The sequence below is a fragment of the Phyllobates terribilis genome, unplaced genomic scaffold, assembly GCF_046119375.1.
Source record: "Phyllobates terribilis strain yellow unplaced genomic scaffold, ASM4611937v1 Scaffold_924__1_contigs__length_538081, whole genome shotgun sequence".
NCBI classification, from domain to species: Eukaryota; Metazoa; Chordata; class Amphibia; order Anura; family Dendrobatidae; genus Phyllobates; species Phyllobates terribilis.
Window position 1 is genome coordinate 246,206 of NW_027363684.1, and position 22,535 is coordinate 268,740.

General features: G+C 46.5%; 1 pseudogene; it reads left to right on the plus strand.

Moving 5' to 3' along the window:
- Positions 1-22,535, plus strand: part of LOC141240615 (uncharacterized) — a 98,080-nt pseudogene that overhangs the window by 10,625 nt on the left and 64,920 nt on the right.

Consider the following 22,535-nt stretch of genomic DNA (forward strand, 5'->3'; position numbering starts at 1 on the left):
AGAGGTCTGGGGGACTCCTTAAAGGGAGCGGTGGTCATGGAGCATATCCTGGATCACCTGCCTGCAGTGGTGCCATCCTTAAGGCTGCCCGGGTTAGAGATCTGGGGGACTCCTTAAAGAGAGCGGCGGTCATGGAGCATATCCGGGATCACCTGCCTGCAGTGGTGTTTGCAGCAAACGCACTTTGAGAAAAACAGTGTTGTGGGCATGAAATACTCATGGATCGGCCACAGCTTCCACTCTGCCTTCTCCACATACTCTAGGGGGGTCAGCATCCTAGTACATAGGACGATCCCTTTTGAATTAATTGATTCCAAGATAGATGGAGAAGGCAGATTTCGGGGATCCACTGTAAAAATATTTACAAAAGAAATTCTACTTGTGGCCGTCTATGTTCCTCCTCCATATAACAACATTAGTCTGAAAAATATTGCTTCACTAATGAATAAGAGACCGGCAGTTCCAGTCCTTTGTTTGGGAGATTTCAATAATGGTGTTCATCCATATTGGGATAGACATAAATCAGAGACTGCTACAAAAACTGCCCCATAACTAAGTTAGGAGAAATACTATCAGAACTATCATTAGTGGACATATCGCGTCTCACATATCCTAACGCTAGACAGTTTTCTTGCTATTCTAAGACACATAAAACATTATGGCGTATTGATCTGGTATTGGGCACAGAACATATTTCCCCCTTGGTGAGAACAGTGGAATATCTGCCCAGACGCTATCAGGTCATTCACCCTCGCTGACTACTCTCTGTTTGTTACCCAGGCCGCTGGATTCTCTGACTATATCGGCCATGAATCCCTTCTGGCTTCAAATTATAGATATTACACGGATCACATCGACCTTAGAACATTATTTTAAGGAAAACGACAAACGAGTGTCGCAAACACATTATGGGATGCCATGAAAGCGGCTTACGAGGAGTCTTAATACAGGCCATTAACAGATCCAAAACTAAGACAAAACAGTTTGGGGAGTTTTTATGGGATAGAATTAGATCTACAGAAGAGAAATTTGTACTAACCGTGTAAAAGAGGACCTGATGGAGTGGGCAGAGGCGCAAGAAGCATATACCACACATATTAGGAAAAAAGCTAAAAACAAACGCATGTTTTACCCAGACACACTTCATCGAGGAGGGGGATAAGACAGGAGACTTATTGGCCATGATGGCAAGAGCCCAGACGGGGAGGTCTATTATTGGTGCTGAAGGACTGGGAAGGAGCGGTAGTAAACCAGACTGACCAGATCTCAAACACTCTGCTAGAATTTTATAAAGATCTATATACACCCAAACTGCAATTTAATAGAGAACAAATCTTATCTTACTTGAGGGAAATGAAACTACCGACATTCAGCGGTAAAGATCAAGAATTATTAAACAGACCACTACAGCTGGAGGAGGTACAAATGGCAGTAGCCTCTATGGCTAATAACAAATCGCCAGGACTAGACGGGCTTCCCACAGAAATATATAAGAAATTTGGAGATATTCTACTTCCCCACTTACTGGCTACCTGCGGAGACGGTGAGGGGGTAAAACCCTACCCCATTCAATGCAAGAGGCGGTGTCACGCTGTCTCTGCGTACAGGAGGTCAGGGGCCTAAGCTGACCCTAAGCTGGGGCCCTGACTAATCCCTCTACCTGGAGGTACTGTTAAAGGTACAGAGGTCCAGGCCGCCAGCGTAACCCCTACCTCCTGAGGATCCCTGCACCTCAGTAATCTAGTCCTGAGAAGGACCCCGATCACAACAATAGGGGACAGGAAATAATATGCCAACACTCAGTACTTAGACGAACGAGACAGTACAAGGGTCAAACCAAAAACTACCTTGCATACAAAAACTACTCACAACAACAGAGGGAACACCAACGGGAAAGGAGATAAATGATAAAGCGAGGAAGGGAAAAATCACACCAAATACACTTAGCTCAGAACTCCAAAACACCACGATCCGCTCTGTTTGTCTGTATGAAATGCTTTCACCGACACTTCCCTAACAGACCGGCAGGCATTTGAAGGAGTCCCACTACAGCAGCATTGATTGCAGCTGGGCGAGGCTGGACCTGTCTAGCACAGAGAGAGAGAGAGAGTTAACTCCCTCACTGCCGAAAAACACAAAGCACCAAAAACTCAGCTGCGAGAAGTCAGGCTGTGTAATCGTGACGATCTTCGTGGCGACACACCCGTGACAGTACCCCCCCTTCTACGAGGGGCCTCCGGACCCTCAGGGCCAGGTTTATCCGGGTGAGTCGTGTGGAAGGCCCGAACTAATCGGTCTGCGTTAATATCCGACGCAGGAACCCACATCCTCTCCTCAGGACCATACCCCTTCCAATGAACCAGGTACTGAAGGGACCGGCGATTAAAGCGTGAATCGATGACCCTCGATACCTGGAACTCCAAGTTACCATTGACCACCACTGGAGGGGGAGGTAAAGGTGACGGTACCACCGGCGCCACATACCTCTTAAGCAACGATCTGTGGAACACGTTGTGAATTTTAAACGTAGGGGGGAGGTCAAGACGGAATGCCACCGGATTAATTATAGAACTGATCCTGTACGGCCCGATGAACCTGGGACCCAGTTTCCAGGAGGGAACCTTAAGTTTTATATTCCTGGTAGACAACCATACCCGATCGTTCACACTTAGGTCCGGACCAGACACTCTCCTCCTATCAGCCATACGTTTGTATTGGTTCCCCATAGTATTCAGATTCTTCAGCACCCCTCTCCATACTGAAGCGAGTGATGAGGAAAATCGTTCCTCCTCAGGAACCCCCGAAGAGCCCCCCCTACTGAAAGTACAAAACTGGGGGTGAAAACCATATGCCCCAAAAAACGGGGACTTACCAGTGGACTCGCTCCGCCTATTATTAAGAGCAAACTCTGCCAGAGGTAAGAAAGAAGCCCAGTCCTCCTGGTTCTCTGACACAAAACACCGGAGATATGTCTCCAAGCTCTGGTTCATACGTTCCGTCTGTGTTATGTTCTGCTACCAAAGCTAAGGAAAGAGAGGAGATCTGTCCCTACTATAGGACTCAGCTGAATCCCTACGATGTAACAGGGAACCTGATCCTGCGATCAGACCTGCTAAAGTCCTAATCTAGTCTGTACGGAGACCTATAGATGTGGGGAGGGAATCCCTACAAGTACTAAGGACTGGGAGGAATATGGGACACCTCCTAACAGAAATAGTAGCAGACAGACGAACAAACAAAATAGATAGAACATAGAGGTCCGTAGACCAAGCAAACTAACAGAGCAAGACACAGAGCACAGGCTAGCTAGAAAGTAGATATACAATGAAGTCCAGCAAAGCCAGAAGGGCGGAGCAGGATTAAATAGGCCAACAAGGTCATGTGACCAGCAAAGGAAAAAAAACCTAACAGCAAGGTTCTAACAGTACCCCCCCTTCTAAGAGGATCCTCCGGATCCCCTAGGACCAGGCTTATCAGGAAATCTCCTGTGAAACGCTCTGATAAGTCTGGATGCGGAAACATCATCTGACCTCACCCAAGAGTTATCCTCGGGTCCGAAACCTTTCCAGGCCACAAGATACTGCAAACTACCTCTATACCGTCTAGAGTTAAGGATGCGAGAAATTTCATATTCCCCGTCCTCCACCACCGGAGGAACAGAGGCAGAGGCGTCACCATCCGACACAACAGCTTTTTTTAACAGAGAGACATGAAATACCGGATTAATTCTCCAGGAGGTAGGAACCTCCAACCTAACAGCAGATTGGTTGACAACCTGAAGCACCTTAAAGGGCCCTACAAACTTGGGACCCAATTTCTTAGAAGGAATCCTCAACCGCAGATTCCTAGAGGACAACCAAACCATGTCACCAACAGCGAACAAAACCTCCTGTCGTTTCCTATCAAAGTAGTCTTTAGATTTTCTGTTGGCCTCCTGAAGATTACCACGCACATCCGTCCAAACTCTCTCCAAATCACCGGAAAAATTCTCCTCCTCAGGCACGGCAGATCCCAACTTGGAGAACGACCCAAACGACGGATGTCTCCCAGAACAACAAAAAAAAGGCGAACAACCAGCAGAAGAAGATGTATGATTGTTCAGAGCAAATTCAGCAAGTGGCAGAAACTCAGACCACCCCTCTTGATTGTCTGCCACAAAACAACGCAAGAACTGCTCAACATCCTGGTTTTTCCTTTCTGTCTGGCCATTAGATTCAGGATGATATCCGGACGAAAACGACAAATGAATTCCCAACCTGTCACAAAAGGCACGCCAAAAACGAGCCACGAACTGAGGACCCCTATCAGAAACAATGTCAGTAGGAACGCCATGAAGTCTGACAATTTCCTTGACAAAGGCCTTAGCGAGAGTTTTAGCGCAGGGCAGTTTGACGAAGGGAACCAAGTGACACATCTTGCTAAAACGGTCCACGACCACCCAGATGACAGTAAAACCCTCAGAGGGGGGAAGGTCAGTTATAAAGTCCATAGCCAAATGTGTCCAAGGAGCACTGGGGACCTCCAAAGGACAAAGCAACCCCGCAGCAGGAGTATGTGAGGACTTAGATCTAGCACATATAGTACATTGGCGCACCCACTTAATGACTTCCTTCTGCCATCCAGGCCACCAAAAACGGCGACCCACCAGTCTCTTGGTCTCAGAGATTCCGGGATGACCTGCCAACCGAGATTCGTGACACTCAACAAACAAATCTCTCCTAAAGGTCCCAGGCACAAACAATCTCCCATGAGGAGTGTTAGATGGGGCATTCTCCTGAGCTTTAAGAATCTCATCTTCCAAAACGGAGTCTAAAGCAGCTATCACAACACCTTCTTGTAAAATGTTTTCCTCTTTCTCAGTACCGACTATGGGAGAAAAACTGCGAGACAAGGCATCCGCCTTAACATTCTTAGTACCAGGGATGTAAGTAACGGAGAAATTAAACCGCGAGAAAAACAGTGCCCACCTAGCCTGACGGGCATTCAGGCGCTTGGCAGCATCAAGATATATCAGATTTTTATGATCCGTAAGAACCTGAACGGGAAATTCCGCACCTTCCAAGAAGTGGCGCCAGTGTTCAAATGCGAGTTTAATAGCCAATAATTCCCGATTACCAATATCGTAATTCAGTTCAGTTTCCAAAAAATTTTTTGAAAAAAAGGCACAGGGATGTAATCCATCCCCTTTATCCTGAGACAATACTGCTCCAACCCCCACAGAGGAAGCATCAACCTCAACCAAAAACGGCTTAGTCACATCAGGCTGCATAAGGATGGGAGCAGAGGTGAACCTCTCCTTGAGATACACAAAAGCTTCAATGGCCTCAGAAGACCACTGAACCGCATCAGCACCTTTCCTGGTGAGATCGGTCAGAGGTTTGACAATACTAGAAAAATTTTTTATGAATTTTCTGTAATAATTGGCGAAACCTAAAAACCTCTGTATCGATTTCAAACCAATAGGCCTAGGCCATTCCTGTATAGCTTGAACTTTAACCGGATCCATCTCAAAACCTTCGCTGGAGATAATGTAACCCAAAAAACTAATTCTCTGTACAGCGAATTCACATTTCTCTAGCTTAGCAAAAAGCGAATTGTCCATTAATAACTGTAATACCTCACGTACGCTCCGCCAATGAGACTCCAGATCCGGCGAATAAATCAAAATGTCATCCAAATACACAACCACATTTTTGCCAATCAAAGGCCCAAGGATGTCATTAATAAGATTCTGAAAAAATGCAGGAGCATTGGTAAGACCAAAAGGCATCACCAGATTCTCAAAATGACCCACAGGAGTGTTAAAAGCAGTCTTCCATTCGTCACCCTCCTTCATGCGCAACAGATTGTATGCCCCCCGGAGATCAATTTTAGAGAACCACTTGGCCCCCATTAACTGGTTAAACAGATCAGGAATCAATGGCAGTGGGTAAGGATTGCGTACAGTAATTTTGTTAATCTCACGAAAATCCAGACAAGGACGTAAACCACCGTCCTTCTTTTTTACAAAAAAAAATCCAACCGCCATAGGAGACTTAGAGGACCTAATGTGACCGGCGGCCAAACTTGTCTGTATGTATTCCTCCAAAGCCTTCCTCTCAGGAATAGTAAGGTTAAATAAACGACTTTTAGGAAGAGTCGCTCCAGGGACAAATTCAATAGAGCAATCATAGTCTCTATGGGGAGGCAAAACCTGCGATTCCTTCTCAGAAAAAACTCTCCAAAAATCCTGAATAGGAACAGGCAATTCTCCCCTATCCAAAGCTGCAATACGCCCGTTACAACACTTGTCATAACAATTATGGCTCCAGGATTTAATTTCACTGGTAGACCAATCCAGTACAGGATTGTGAAATTTTAACCAGGGCAAACCCAATATTACTGGAGAAGGCAAGTTATTCAACACTACCAAATCCAATTTCTCATGGTGAACACCATTAATAGTGAGAGGAAATTCACTGACCTTGAGAGTAATATTCTTCAAAGGGGAACCATCCACAGAAACCACAGCAATGGGGGATGATAAAGGTTCAGGTTTTAAATTGAGTCTTTCCACAAATCCCCCATCAATTACATTCAGAGTAGACCCACAACCCACAAACACCCGAAATTCCATTAATTTTTCCTGAGCAATCGTGGAAGCAGCTAAAAATATACCCTTGGAATTTAAACAGGCAATACGGGCATGACTGACCTTTTTTTTTTCTTTCTTCATACGAAGCTCACAGCCTTTAATCAAATGACCAGATTTTCCGCAATAGAAACACAAGCCTTCCGAAAAATGACGGTCTTTTTCTTGAGAGCGAGGTGTCACCGATCCAATCTCCATCGGTTCACCACTGTTAGTACACACATTCTCATAACCAGAAACTGACATAGCAGAGGATTTGCTCTCATTAACCCTAGCACGCAGTCTTCTATCCACCCGTATAGCTAATTGCATAGCCTGTTGCAAATCTTCAGGTGTAGGATAAGCAATTAGCAGGTCTTTAACCCTTTCACTGAGCCCAGCAAGAAATAGACTTTTCAGAGCAGAATCGTTCCACCCTGTTTGAGTGGACCAACGACGAAAATGAGTACAATATTTTTCCACATTACCTGATCCTTGTTTTAAACGTCTCAACTCAGTCTCAGCTGATGCCACACGGTCAGGATCATCATATAATAGTCCTAAAGCAGAAAAAAAACTATCCACTGATCTGAAGCATGTATCACTAGGTTGCAAAGAAAAGGCCCACTCCTGAGGCTCTTTGCGCAAAAGTGACATTATGAACCCTACGCGCTGGGATTCATCCCCAGAGGACTTGGGTCTCAAACGAAAATACAATAAGCAAGCATTTTTAAATGAAAAAAATTCTCGATGTTCACCAAAAAATAAATCCGGCAAACATACCTTAGGCTCCAAGAAATATGCTCCAGGACAGTTACTCACGTGCTGACGGAGCTCGGCCACTTCCAGAGAGAGTCCCTGCAGGTGTTTAGCCAAATCCTGAACCGACACCATGATGGAACAGAAAAATCTTTCCTTAGAGAATTTGCTGGCTGGACTTACTGTTATGTTCTGCTACCAAAGCTAAGGAAAGAGAGGAGATCTGTCCCTACTATAGGACTCAGCTGAATCCCTACGATGTAACAGGGAACCTGATCCTGCGATCAGACCTGCTAAAGTCCTAATCTAGTCTGTACGGAGACCTATAGATGTGGGGAGGGAATCCCTACAAGTACTAAGGACTGGGAGGAATATGGGACACCTCCTAACAGAAATAGTAGCAGACAGACGAACAAACAAAATAGATAGAACATAGAGGTCCGTAGACCAAGCAAACTAACAGAGTTAGATACAGAGCACAGGCTAGCTAGAAAGTAGATATACAATGAAGTCCAGCAAAGCCAGAAGGGCGGAGCAGGATTAAATAGGCCAACAAGGTCATGTGACCAGCAAAGGAAAAAAAACCTAACAGCAAGGTTCTAACAGTCTGACCATTGGTCTGAGGATGAAAAGCCGATAAGAACGATAAATGCATCCCCCGCCGTGTACAAAACGCCTTCCAGAATTTGGACACAAACTGAGACCCCCGATCTGACACCACATCGGAGGGTACCCCGTGAAGCCTCACAATCTCCCCAATGAACACCTGCGCAAGAGTTTTAGCATTAGGAAGAGCAGGAAGAGCGATAAAATGTGCCATCTTGCTGAACCTGTCCACTACAACGAGTATGACCGTTTTACCCGAAGACGGCGGGAGGTCCGTAATAAAGTCCATAGACAGATGAGTCCAAGGACGCTCCGGGATCTTCAAAGGTAAGAGGGCCCCAGACGGACGGGTATGTGAGGTCTTAGAGCGCGCACAAACCCCACAGGACGCGACAAAAGTTACCACCTCCTTATGTAAGTTAGGCCACCAAAACCGACGCGAGAGGAGATCCACCGTTGCTTTACTCCCCGGGTGTCCTGCAAAAACTGAGTTATGGTGTGCCTCGATCACCTTTTGTCGCAACTGATCTGGAACAAACAGTCTCCCCGGAGGTCCAACAGGGGCGTCCCCCTGAGCTTCCAATACCTCCTCCTCAAGCTCAGAGCATACTGCCGACACCACCACCCCCTCCTGAAGGATAGGAACCGGGTCGTCCGTATTCCCGGCCCCAGGGAAACTACGAGATAAGGCATCCGCCTTTACATTTTTTGACCCAGGACGATATGTAACGACAAAATTAAACCTGGTAAAAAACAATGACCACCTAGCTTGTCTGGGATTCAGACGTTTTGCGGACTCCAGATATAGCAGGTTCTTGAGATCGGTGATGACGGTGACCGGATGGACTGCCCCCTCTAAAAAATGGCGCCACTCCTCAAAAGCTAACTTAATGGCCAAGAGTTCCCTATTGCCGACATCGTAATTCCTCTCAGCGGACGACAATTTTTTTAGAGAAAAAGGCGCACGGATGCCACTTACCAGGGGACGAACCTTGTGACAATACTGCTCCCACCCCTACCTCGGAAGCGTCTACCTCTACAATGAATGGCTGTGACGCATCAGGTTGAATGAGTATGGGTGCCGAGGCAAAACATTTTTTCAAGGAGGAGAATGCTTGACAAGCCTTGTCAGACCACCTAGAAAAATCCGTCCCCTTTTTAGTCATGTCTGTGAGAGGCTTAACCGTGGACGAGAAATTACGAATGAACTTCCGGTAATAATTAGCAAACCCCAGGAAACGTTGTAGTGCCTTAAGATTCTCTGGCCGATCCCACTCAAGAACTGCCCGCACTTTTCCAGGGTCCATACGAAAACCGGACGCTGAAACCAGGAAGCCTAAAAACTGGAGTTCCTGTACGGCGAACACACACTTTTCCCATTTGGCATACAGTTTATTATCCCGCAAGATCTGTAACACCTGCCTAACGTGCTCCTGATGAGACACCAGATCCGGCGAGTAAATTAAGATATCATCCAGATATATGACAACAAACTGTCCCACCAGGCGGCGAAAAATGTCATTAACAAAGTGTTGGAACACCGCCGGGGCATTAGTCAGACCGAATGGCATGACAAGGTTCTCATAATGCCCCTCAGGAGTGTTAAACGCCGTCTTCCACTCATCCCCCTCCTTCATCCTAATCAGATTGTACGCCCCCCTGAGATCCAACTTAGAGAACCATTTGGCGCCCACGATCTGATTAAAGAGATCGGGAATAAGTGGGAGCGGATACGGATCTCGGACCGTAATCCGATTAAGTTCACGGAAATCCAGGCAAGGGCGTAGGCCTCCATCTTTCTTCTTAACAAAGAAGAACCCCGCTGCCACCGGTGAAGATGAAGGTCTAATATGCCCCTTAGCCAGACTTTCTGAAGTATAATCCTTCATGGCCTGCCTCTCAGGACCAGAAAGGTTATACAACCTAGCTTTAGGTAACTTGGCCTCAGGGAGCAGTTTTACAGAACAGTCATACTCGCGATGAGGAGGTAGTTCCTGACACCCTTTCTCCGAGAATACATCCTCAAAGTCCGCCAGAAATGGAGGTAAGACCCTAGGAGTAACCGCACCGATGACCGTATTCATGCAGTTTTTATTACAGAATTTACTCCATTGGCTTATCTCTCTGGATTGCCAATTAATAACCGGGTTATGCTTAGTTAACCAAGGAAGGCCCAACACTATAGGAGTGGGAAGACCCTCCAACACGTAGCAAGACAACAGTTCTTTATGTATCGCCCCCACTTGAAGTTTTACGTTATGCACAGCTTGCAAAAAAGTTCCCTGACTGAGAGGCCTGGCATCGATCGAGAATATGGGGATGGGTTTAGCCAACTCACTCAATCGCATACCTTGAACCCGGGCAAACCGAGCGTCCACCAGATTAGCCCGGCCCCACTATCCAGAAGAACAGATATCCTCTCAGTTCTCGTACCCACCACCACCTCCGCCGGTACGAGAAACTGAGACGAACCTAGGGACGAAATACCTACTCCCAGATTGCCGTCCACCACACAACCTGGGATCAACAGTTTTCCGACGACTCTTCACTCTGCAAGGGACAGGATGGACACCCCCCAATAAAATGTCCCTTTCTCCCGCAGAAGAAACACCTTCCTGTCTTATGGCGCACCACCGGTCCCCTCCCCCCAAATGATGTCCCTCCTAATTGCATAGGCTCCTCTGGACTGACCAGGGGAACCTCCATATGAGAGGACCTTGTAGGAGGTGGAGTCATCACAGGGGGTGGAGTTACCCCGCTGCTCTCCCGAAGCCGTCTGTCAATGCGAATAGCAAGGGCCATAGCGGCTTCCAGTGACGCGGGAGGGTCATACTGTGCCAACACATCCTTTAATTTGTCGGATAAACCTTGACAAAACTGGCTCCTAAGAGCCGGGTCATTCCACTGGGTGTCCGTGGCCCACCTACGGAACTCCGAACAGAATTCCTCCGCCGGACGATCTCCCTGCTGGATCCTACGTAACTTAGATTCAGCAAGGGAGATCCGATCCGGGTCATCATATACGAGACCCAGAGCTGCAAAAAACCTATCCACTGACTGGAGAGCCGGGGAGCCCGGGGGAAGAGAGAACGCCCAAGATTGTGGGTCCCCTTGTAGGAGCGAGATGACAATTCCCACCCTTTGTTCTTCACTCTCCGATGACCGAGGCCGCAGCCGAAAGTACAACTTGCATGCCTCCCGGAAAACAAAAAACTTGTCCCACCCCCCAGTGAACCTGTCAGGGAGAGCTACTTTAGGTTCTGGTCCGGCTTGCTCCTGGGGATACAAAACCTTAGACCTAACGTCCGCCAGCTCCATTTATAAGCTCTGCAACTGCCGAGCTAGACTGGCTACTGGATCCATGGTAGCTGGAGAGAATCTTAGTTGGTCGGTGAAAATGTCACGCTGTCTCTGTGTACAGGAGGTCAGGGGCCTATGCTGACCCTAAGCTGGGGCCCTGACTAATCCCTCTACCTGGAGGTACTGTTAAAGGTACAGAGGTCCAGGCCGCCAGCGTAACCCCTACCTCCTGAGGATCCCTGCACCTCAGTAATCTAGTCCTGAGAAGGACCCCGATCACAACAATAGGGGACAGGAAATAATATGCCAACACTCAGTACTTAGACGAACGAGACAGTACAAGGGTCAAACCAAAAACTACCTTGCATACAAAAACTACACAACTACAACAGAGGGAACACCAACGGGAAAGGAGATAAATGATAAAGCGAGGAAGGGAAAAATCACACCAAATACACTTAGCTCAGAACTCCAAAACACCACGATCCGCTCTGTTTGTCTGTATGAAATGCTTTCACCGACACTTCCCTAACAGACCGGCAGGCATTTGAAGGAGTCCCACTACAGCAGCATTGATTGCAGCTGGGCGAGGCTGGACCTGTCTAGCACAGAGAGAGAGAGAGTTAACTCCCTTACTGCCGAAAAACACAAAGCACCAAAAACTCAGCTGCGAGAAGTCAGGCTGTGTAATCGTGACAATCTTCGTTGCGACACACCCGTGACAGGCGGTGATAGTAGTCATACCTAAGCCAGGTAAACACCCTTTAATCCCTGACTCATACAGGCCCATATCTTTATTGTCAACTGACGTTAAAATCATTGCGAAGGTTCTGGCGTCTGGATTGAATACAATAATTTCTACAGTAATTCATACCGACCAGTCAGGCTTCATGCCGGCTAGATCCACAGCTGTTAATATCCGCAGATTGTTTCTTAATCTTCAGTTGCCGGTGGATGGTGATGGGGACAGGGCTGTATGTTCTCTGGACGCCGCTAAGGCTTTCGATTCTGTTGAGTGGGAATATTTATGGGCGATGTTGGAGAAGTTTGGTATAGCACATAGTTTTATTTCATGGGTTAGATTGCTGTATGGTAAGCCGGTGGCTAGAATACAGGTAAATGGACACCTCTCCCCGGCTTTTGGACTGAGTAGAGGTACGAGGCAGGGGTGCCCATTGTCCCCCCTGCTCTTTGCACTGGGCATTGAACCCCTGGCATCGGTTATCAGGGAACATCCAGGAATAGTTGGGTTTCGTAGAGGGAACAGTGAAGAGAAGGTCGTGTTATACGCTGATGACTCTTTATTATTTCTGGCTAAAACTTCTGAGTTCCTTCCTATAGCAATGGAAACGATAGAAATATTTGGAAAATACTCTGGTCTGAAGATAAACTGGAGCAAATCAGTCATACTTCCATTGGATAATACAGATGAGAATGCTTCCCACTACATTAACTCGGGTTCACAATTGGTGTCGGAGTTTAAATATTTAGGCATCAATATATCAGCAAAAATAAATGATTATGAGAAGTTGAACCTTGACCCAGTCTTGATTAAATTTAGAGGTAAACGAGGCGCCTGGTCTAAGTTACCGTTGTCGGTGGTGGGCCGTGCTAACCTGGTCACAATGACCCGGATGCCACAACTGCTGTATGTTCTACACAACTCCCCAATATGGATAAGTCAGAGGCTTTTCTTTAAAGTCAGTCAGGAGCTTAGAGAATTAATATGGGGCAAACAGACTCCGAGAATTACACTGGAAACATTGCAAAGAAACTAAACAATGAGAGGGCTTGCAGTTCCTAACCCATGGGTGTATTATTCGGCATCTCAGCTTCAACCTATCCGGGGATGGGACGACCCTGGGGGAGGGGGGGCTCAGCGTATGTGGAGATGGGACGACCCTGGGGGAGGGGGGGCTCAGCGTATGTGGAGATGGGACGACCCTGGGGGAGGGGGAGCTCAGTGTATGTGGGGATGGGACGACCCTGGGGGACGGGGAGCTCAGCGTATGTGGAGATGGGACGACCCTGGGGGAGGGGGGGCTCAGCGTATGTGGGGATGGGATGACCCTGGGGGACGGGGAGCTCAGCGTATGTGGGGATGGGACGACCCTGGCGGAGGGGAGTTCAGTGTATGTGGGGATGGGATGACCCTGGGGGACGGGGAGCTCAGCGTATGTGGGGATGGGACGACCCTGGCGGAGGGGAGCTCAGTGTATGTGAAACATTGCAAAGAAACTAAACAATGAGAGGGCTTGCATTTCCTAACCCATGGGTGTATTATTCGGCATCTCAGCTTCAACCTATCCGGGGATGGGACGACCCTGGGGGAGGGGGGGCTCAGCGTATGTGGAGATGGGACGACCCTGGGGGAGGGGGGGGCTCAGCGTATGTGGAGATGGGACGACCCTGGGGGAGGGGGGGCTCAGCGTATGTGGAGATGGGACGACCCTGGGGGAGGGGGAGCTCAGCATATGTGGGGATGGGATGACCCTGGGGGAGGGGGGGCTCAGCATATGTGGGGATGGGACGACCCTGGGGGAGGGGGGGGCTCAGCGTATGTGGGGATGGGACGACCCTGGGGGACGGGGAGCTCAGCGTATGTGGAGATGGGACGACCCTGGGGGAGGGGGGGCTCAGCGTATGTGGGGATGGGATGACCCTGGGGGACGGGGAGCTCAGCGTATGTGGGGATGGGACGACCCTGGCGGAGGGGAGCTCAGTGTATGTGGGGATGGGATGACCCTGGGGGAGGGGGAGCTCAGCGTATGTGGGGATGGGACGACCCTGGGGGAGGGGAGCTCAGCGTATGTGGGGATGGGATGACCCTGGGGGAGGGGGAGCTCAGCGTATGTGGGGATGGGACGACCCTGGGGGAGGGGGAGCTCAGCGTATGTGGAGATGGGACGACCCTGGGGGAGGGGGTGCTCAGCGTATGTGGAGATGGGACGACCCTGGGGGAGGGGGGGCTCAGTGTATGTGGAGATGGGACGACTGTGGGGGAGGGGAGCTCAGCGTATGTGGAGATGGGACGACCCTGGGGGAGGGGAGCTCAGCGTATGTGGAGATGGGACGACCCTGGGGGAGGGGGTGCTCAGCGTATGTTGCTACAGCATTATTTCCAATCAGATAAACTCTATGAGGTATTGGAGGCGCATAAGTTTGGGACACTTGGAGGCAAAATACCGACTATGCTGTTATGTCACAAACTTTGGGGGACGGTGAAAGAATTACAAGGAATAGAAGGTGTTTTGAAATTTTCTTCATTATGGAACACTCCTTGGCTTCCAAATCTACAGCAACTGGTGGGATTTAACTCCTGGAGCTCCAAGGGTTTAAACAGACTTAATCAAGTGCTGATAGGTGATGTGATTAAGGAATTCTCACAGCTACACAATGAATATGAGTTACCTCCTCTGAATTCTATAGATACTTACAATTTAGGCGCGCGTATCGGGGGGAAGGCATTGTTCTGGAAGGAGGGGTACCCCGAAACCTAATAAAACAGAGAATAGCAAATCTACACAGTTCTCGTGGACTGATCTCATTACTTTATAATATTATATTGACAAACCAGCTGACGCGATCAAAGGAGAAATGGGAGAGTGTAATGGGACCATAGAGGAAAATCACTGGTCAGATATACTGGAAAGAGTTCCACAATTGTCTGTAAGTGAATCCCATAGACTGTCCCATATATATGTGATACACCGGGTATACAGGACACCTCAATTCTTATTGAACATCGGATTTCGTTCAAGTCCCCACTGTCCTAGATGCAAAACTACCATAGCAGACCTGCTTCATATGATGTGGAACGGTCCTAACCTGGTGTCCTTCTGGAAGAGTGTTGTAGCAATGATTAGCAGGGTTTATTCAGTTGACGTAGAGCATTCACCATTACTATGTATACTGGGATATGTTGAAGATCTGACTATTGAGGAGTTCGGCAAAATTGCGGCGGCACGTATGTTATATATGGCAAGAAAATAGATAGCAGATCAGGAGCCCATGATATCAGAATGATAAAGGTAACTGGCTGGTAAATTTGGAAAAAGGCATATACCTAAAAGGAGATGCTGTCTGTAAATGTGACAAGATCTGGGGTCTATGGATTGATGGCTCTGGTCTGACATCTAGAGACCTGAGGGGCTTTCGCTTGCTTTGCGTTACGTTTATTCGATGCCTCAAATGAAAGTTATATGAAAACTAATATAAATGTTATTATCACTTCCACCGGTTATATGTAATTGGATGGACTATTGTTACTATCTTCAGATGTTTCTTCATCTAATTCTGCTGGTTTTGCGGAGCCGATGTCGGTGCATCTTACATTCCATTGATAATGACAAACCGGTGCTGATGTATCAGACGGTTAGGCGCGTCCACAGACGCCATCACCGAGAAGAAACCCGCATGGATTCCGGAACAGTGTGTCAGCGCAGCCTGAATGCTCTCAACAAGCTGCAGACTGGCATCTAAACATTTAATGTCTCCACATAATAGACAGATTTCATCTTTACGTGTTATGGGTATAGAAGGAGTTATTACATCTACCCGGGGCGGCGATCGTATGAGACGACTGTGCACCACAGAAGCCTTCTGGAGTTACAGTTTGGGCTCGTGTGTTCCCCGGTCTGAACCTGCGCAGAGAGGTAATGCTTCACTACTCAATAATCCAGAGAGGTAATGCTTCACTGCTCAATAATCCAGAGAGGTAATGCTTCACTACTCAATAATCCAGAGAGGTAATGCTTCACTGCTCAATAATCCAGAGAGGTAATGCTTCACTGCTCAATAATCCAGAGAGGTAATGCTTCACTACTCAATAATCCAGAGAGGTAATGCTTCACTGCTCAATAATCCAGAGAGGTAATGCTTCACTACTCAATAATCCAGAGAGGTAATGCTTCACTGCTCAATAATCCAGAGAGGTAATGCTTCACTACTCAATAATCCAGAGAGGTAATGCTTCACTGCTCAATAATCCAGAGAGGTAATGCTTCACTGCTCAATAATCCAGAGAGGTAATGCTTCACTGCTCAATAATCCAGAGAGGTAATGCTTTACTGCTCAATAATCCAGAGAGGTAATGCTTCACTACTCAATAATCCAGAGAGGTAATGCTTCACCACTCAATAATCCAGAGAGGTAATGCTTCACCACTCAATAATCTAGAGAGGTAATGCTTCACCACTCCATAATCCAGAGAGGTAATGCTTCACCACTCCATAATCCAGAGAGGTAATGCTTCACCACTCCATAATCCAGAGAGGTAATGCTTCACTACTCAATAATCCAGAGAGGTAATGCTTCACCACTCAATAATCCAGAGAGGTAATGCTTCACTACTCAATAATCCAGAGAGGTAATGCTTCACTACTCAATAATCCAGAGAGGTAATGCTTCACTACTCAATAATCCAGAGAGGTAATGCTTCACTGCTCAATAATCCAGAGAGGTAATGCTTCACTACTCAATAATCCAGAGAGGTAATGCTTCACTGCTCAATAATCCAGAGAGGTAATGCTTCACTGCTCAGTAATCCAGAGAGGTAATGCTTCACTACTCAATAATCCAGAGAGGTAATGCTTCACTGCTCAATAATCCAGAGAGGTAATGCTTCACTGCTCAATAATCCAGAGAGGTAATGCTTCACTGCTCAATAATCCAGAGAGGTAATGCTTCACTGCTCAATAATCCAGAGAGGTAATGCTTCACTGCTCAATAATCCGGAGAGGTAATGCTTCACTGCTCAATAATCCGGAGAGGTAATGCTTCACTGCTCAATAATCCGGAGAGGTAATGCTTCACTACTCAATAATCCAGAGAGGTAATGCTTCACTACTCAATAATCCAGAGAGGTAATGCTTCACTGCTCAATAATCCAGAGAGGTAATGCTTCACTGCTCAATAACCCAGAGAGGTAATGCTTCACTGCTCAATAATCCAGAGAGGTAATGCTTCACTGCTCAATAATCCAGAGAGGTAATGCTTCACTACTCAATAATCCAGAGAGGTAATGCTTCACTGCTCAATAATCCAGAGAGGTAATGCTTCACTGCTCAATAATCCAGAGAGGTAATGCTTCACCGCTCAATAATCCAGAGAGGTAATGCTTCACCACTAAGTAATCCAGAGAGGTAATGCTTCACTACTCAATAATCCAGAGAGGTAATGCTTCACTACTCAATAATCCAGAGAGGTAATGCTTCACTGCTCAATAATCCAGAAAGGTAATGCTTCACTGCTCAATAATCCAGAGAGGTAATGCTTCACTACTCATTAATCCAGAGCGGTAATGCTTCACTACTCATTAATCCAGAGAGGTAATGCTTCACTGCTCAATAATCCAGAGAGGTAATGCTTCACTACTCAATAATCCAGAGAGGTAATGCTTCACTACTCAATAATCCAGAGAGGTAATGCTTCACCACTCAATAATCCAGAGAGGTAATGCTTCACCACTCAATAATCTAGAGAGGTAATGCTTCACTACTCCATAATCCAGAGAGGTAATGCTTCACTACTCCATAATCCAGAGAGGTAATGCTTCACTACTCAATAATCCAGAGAGGTAATGCTTCACCACTCAATAATCCAGAGAGGTAATGCTTCACCACTCAATAATCCAGAGAGGTAATGCTTCACTACTCAATAATCCAGAGAGGTAATGCTTCACTACTCAATAATCCAGAGAGGTAATGCTTCACTGCTCAATAATCCAGAGAGGTAATGCTTCACTACTCAATAATCCAGAGAGGTAATGCTTCACTGCTCAATAATCCAGAGAGGTAATGCTTCACTGCTCAGTAATCCAGAGAGGTAATGCTTCACTACTCAATAATCCAGAGAGGTAATGCTTCACTGCTCAATAATCCAGAGAGGTAATGCTTCACTGCTCAATAATCCAGAGAGGTAATGCTTCACTGCTCAATAATCCAGAGAGGTAATGCTTCACTGCTCAATAATCCGGAGAGGTAATGCTTCACTGCTCAATAATCCGGAGAGGTAATGCTTCACTACTCAATAATCCGGAGAGGTAATGCTTCACTACTCAATAATCCAGAGAGGTAATGCTTCACTACTCAATAATCCAGAGAGGTAATGCTTCACTGCTCAATAATCCAGAGAGGTAATGTTTCACTGCTCAATAATCCAGAGAGGTAATGCTTCACTACTCAATAATCCAGAGAGGTAATGCTTCACTACTCAATAATCCAGAGAGGTAATGCTTCACTACTCAATAATCCAGAGCGGTAATGCTTCACTACTCATTAATCCAGAGAGGTAATGCTTCACTGCTCAATAATCCAGAGAGGTAATGCTTCACTACTCAATAATCCAGAGAGGTAATGCTTCACTACTCAATAATCCAGAGAGGTAATGCTTCACTACTCATTAATCCAGAGAGGTAATGCTTCACTACTCAATAATCCAGAGAGGTAATGCTTCACTGCTCAATAATCCAGAGAGGTAATGCTTCACTACTCAATAACCCAGAGAGGTAATGCTTCACTACTCAATAATCCAGAGAGGTAATGCTTCACTACTCAATAACCCAGAGAGGTAATGCTTCACTACTCAATAATCCAGAGAGGTAATGCTTCACTGCTCAATAACCCAGAGAGGTAATGCTTCACTGCTCAATAATCCAGAGAGGTAATGCTTCACTGCTCAATAACCCAGAGAGGTAATGCTTCACTGCTCAATAATCCAGAGAGGTAATGCTTCACTACTCAATAATCCAGAGAGGTAATGCTTCACTGCTCAATAATCCAGAGAGGTAATGCTTCACTGCTCAATAATCCAGAGAGGTAATGCTGCACTGCTCAATAATCCAGAGAGGTAATGCTTCACTGCTCAATAATCCAGAGAGGTAATGCTTCACTGCTCAATAATCCAGAGAGGTAATGCTTCACTGCTCAATAATCCAGAGAGGTAATGCTTCACTGCTCAATAATCCAGAGAGGTAATGCTTCACTGCTCAATAATCCAGAGAGGTAATGCTTCACTGCTCAATAACCCAGAGAGGTAATGCTTCACTGCTCAATAATCCAGAGAGGTAATGCTTCACTGCTCAATAGTCCAGAGAGGTAATGCTTCACTACTCAATAATCCAGAGAGGTAATGCTTCACTGCTCAATAATCCAGAGAGGTAATGCTTCACTGCTCAATAATCCAGAGAGGTAATGCTTCACTGCTCAATAACCCAGAGAGGTAATGCTTCACTGCTCAATAATCCAGAGAGGTAATGCTTCACTGCTCAATAGTCCAGAGAGGTAATGCTTCACTGCTCAATAATCCAGAGAGGTAATGCTTCACTGCTCAATAATCCAGAGAGGTAATGCTTCATTGCTCAATAAACAAGAGAGGTAATGCTTCACTGCTCAATAACCCAGAGAGGTAATGCTTCACTGCTCAATAATCCAGAGAGGTAATGCTTCACTGCTCAATAATCCAGAAAGGTAATGCTTCACTGCTCAATAATCCAGAGAGGTAATGCTTCACTGCTCAATAATCCAGAGAGGTAATGCTTCACTACTCAATAATCCAGAGAGGTAATGCTTCACTACTCAATAATCCAGAGAGGTAATGCTTCACTGCTCAATAATCCAGAGAGGTAATGCTTCACTGCTCAATAACCCAGAGAGGTAATGCTTCACTGCTCAATAATCCAGAGAGGTAATGCTTCACTGCTCAATAATCCAGAAAGGTAATGCTTCACTGCTCAATAATCCAGAGAGGTAATGCTTCACTACTCAATAATCCAGAGAGGTAATGCTTCACTGCTCAATAATCCAGAGAGGTAATGCTTCACTGCTCAATAATCCAGAGAGGTAATGCTTCACTGCTCAATAATCCAGAGAGGTAATGCTTCACTGCTCAATAATCCAGAGAGGTAATGCTTCACTGCTCAATAATCCAGAGAGGTAATGCTTCACTGCTCAATAATCCACAGAGGTAATGCTTCACTACTCAATAATCCAGAGAGGTAATGCTTCACTGCTCAATAATCCAGAGAGGTAATGCTTCACTGCTCAATAATCCAGAGAGGTAATGCTTCACTGCTCAATAATCCAGAGAGGTAATGCTTCACTACTCAATAATCCAGAGAGGTAATGCTTCACTGCTCAATAATCCAGAGAGGCAATGCTTCACTACTCAATAATCCAGAGAGGCAATGCTTCACTACTCAATAATCCAGAGAGGTAATGCCTCACTACTCAATAATCCAGAGAGGTAATGCTTCACTACTCAATAATCCAGAGAGGTAATGCTTCACTACTCAATAATCCAGAGAGGTAATGCTTCACTGCTCAATAATCCAGAAAGGTAATGCTTCACTGCTCAATAATCCAGAGAGGTAATGCTTCACTGCTCAATAATCCAGAGAGGTAATGCTTCACTACTCAATAATCCAGAGAGGTAATGCTTCACTGCTCAATATTCCAGAGAGGTAATGCTTCACTGCTCAATAATCCGGAGAGGTAATGCTTCACTACTCAATAATCCAGAGAGGTAATACTTCACTACTCAATAATCCAGAGAGGTAATGCTTCACTACTCAATAATCCAGAGAGGTAATGCTTCACTACTCAATAATCCAGAGAGGTAATGCTTCACTACTCAATAATCCAGAGAGGTAATGCTTCACTGCTCAATAATCCAGAGAGGTAATGCTTCACTGCTCAATAATCCAGAGAGGTAATGCTTCACTGCTCAATAATCCAGAGAGGTATGCATCTCTCCTCTCTATGTTTCTCCTTAGATGGGGTTTTTGGATGTTTTTTATACTAATTCCCATTTTTCATTGTATATTTGTTTTTCCCTTTTTGTATTTGCACTTATTCTCTATGTGCCGCTGCATAATTGTGTTTTCTTCTGGCAGCGATGTCGGTTCATAATTTGATAATGGCAAGCACGGTGGCTCAGTGGTTAGCACTGCCCGGTGGCTCAGTGGTTAGCACTGCACGGTGGCTCAGTGGATAGCACTGCACGGTGGCTCAGTGGTTAGCACTGCACGGTGGCTCAGTGGCTAGCACTGTACGGTGTCTCAGTGGTTAGCACTGCACGGTGGCTCAGTGGTTAGCACTGCACGGTGGCTCAGTGGATAGCACTGCACGGTGGCTCAGTGGTTAGCACTGCACGGTGGCTCAGTGGATAGCACTGCACGGTGGCTCAGTGGTTAGCACTGCACGGTGGCTCAGTGGTTAGCACTGCTAGGTGGCTCAGTGGTTAGCGCTGCACGGTGGCTCAGTGGCTAGCACTGTACGGTGTCTCAGTGATTAGCACTGCATGGTGGCTCAGTGGATAGCACTGCCCGGTGGCTCAGTGGCTAGTACTGCACGGTGGCTCAGTGGTTAGCACTGTACGGTGGCTCAGTGGTTAGCACTGCACGGTGGCTCAGTGGTTAGCACTGTACAGTGGCTCAGTGGTTAGCACTGTACAGTGGCTCAGTGGTTAGCACTGCACGGTGGCTCAGTGGTTAGCACTGCACGGTGACTCAGTGGTTAGCACTGTACAGTGGCTCAGTGGTTAGCACTGTACAGTGGCTCAGTGGATAGCACTGTATGGTGGCTCAGTGGTTAGCACTGCAGCCCTACCGCACTGGGGTCCTGGGTTCAAATCCCACCAAGGACAACATCTGCAAGGAGTTTGTATGTTCTCCCCGTGTTTGCGTGGGTTTCCTCCAGGTTCTCCGGTTTCCTCCCACACTCCAAAGACACACTTATAGGGAATTTAGATTGTGAGCCCCAATGGGGACAGTGCCCATAATGTCTGGAAAGCGCTGTGGAATTAGTGGTGCTATATAAGTGAGTAAAATAAATAATAAATGTGAACTAATTATTTCACCAGTCTGCAATTGTTTTTAGATCCTTCAGGATGCGCTGACACACTGTTCCGGAATCCATGCTGATTTCTTTTCAGTGATGAGGTCTGTAGACATGGCGACCCATCTGATTAAATCACACACTGTTCCAGAAGCTGTGACAAAGAACGCCAGATCGTTAAAAACGCGTAGCACTGTCCACCTACCCCCCATACCCTTTCCTCATGGATGTAATTTATAACATGGACTAATTAAAAGTATCTTTTTCCTTGGATCTGGATACCACATCTTCTGTGACTTCATTACTGAGGCCGGAGCTCCACTGCTCCTGGATGTACGGCCGCCTTTGTGATTAGTCAATCTCATTTATATATGATACTGAAATGTTAAAAAGTAATTTTTAATTGTGTGGACACTTTTCTACAC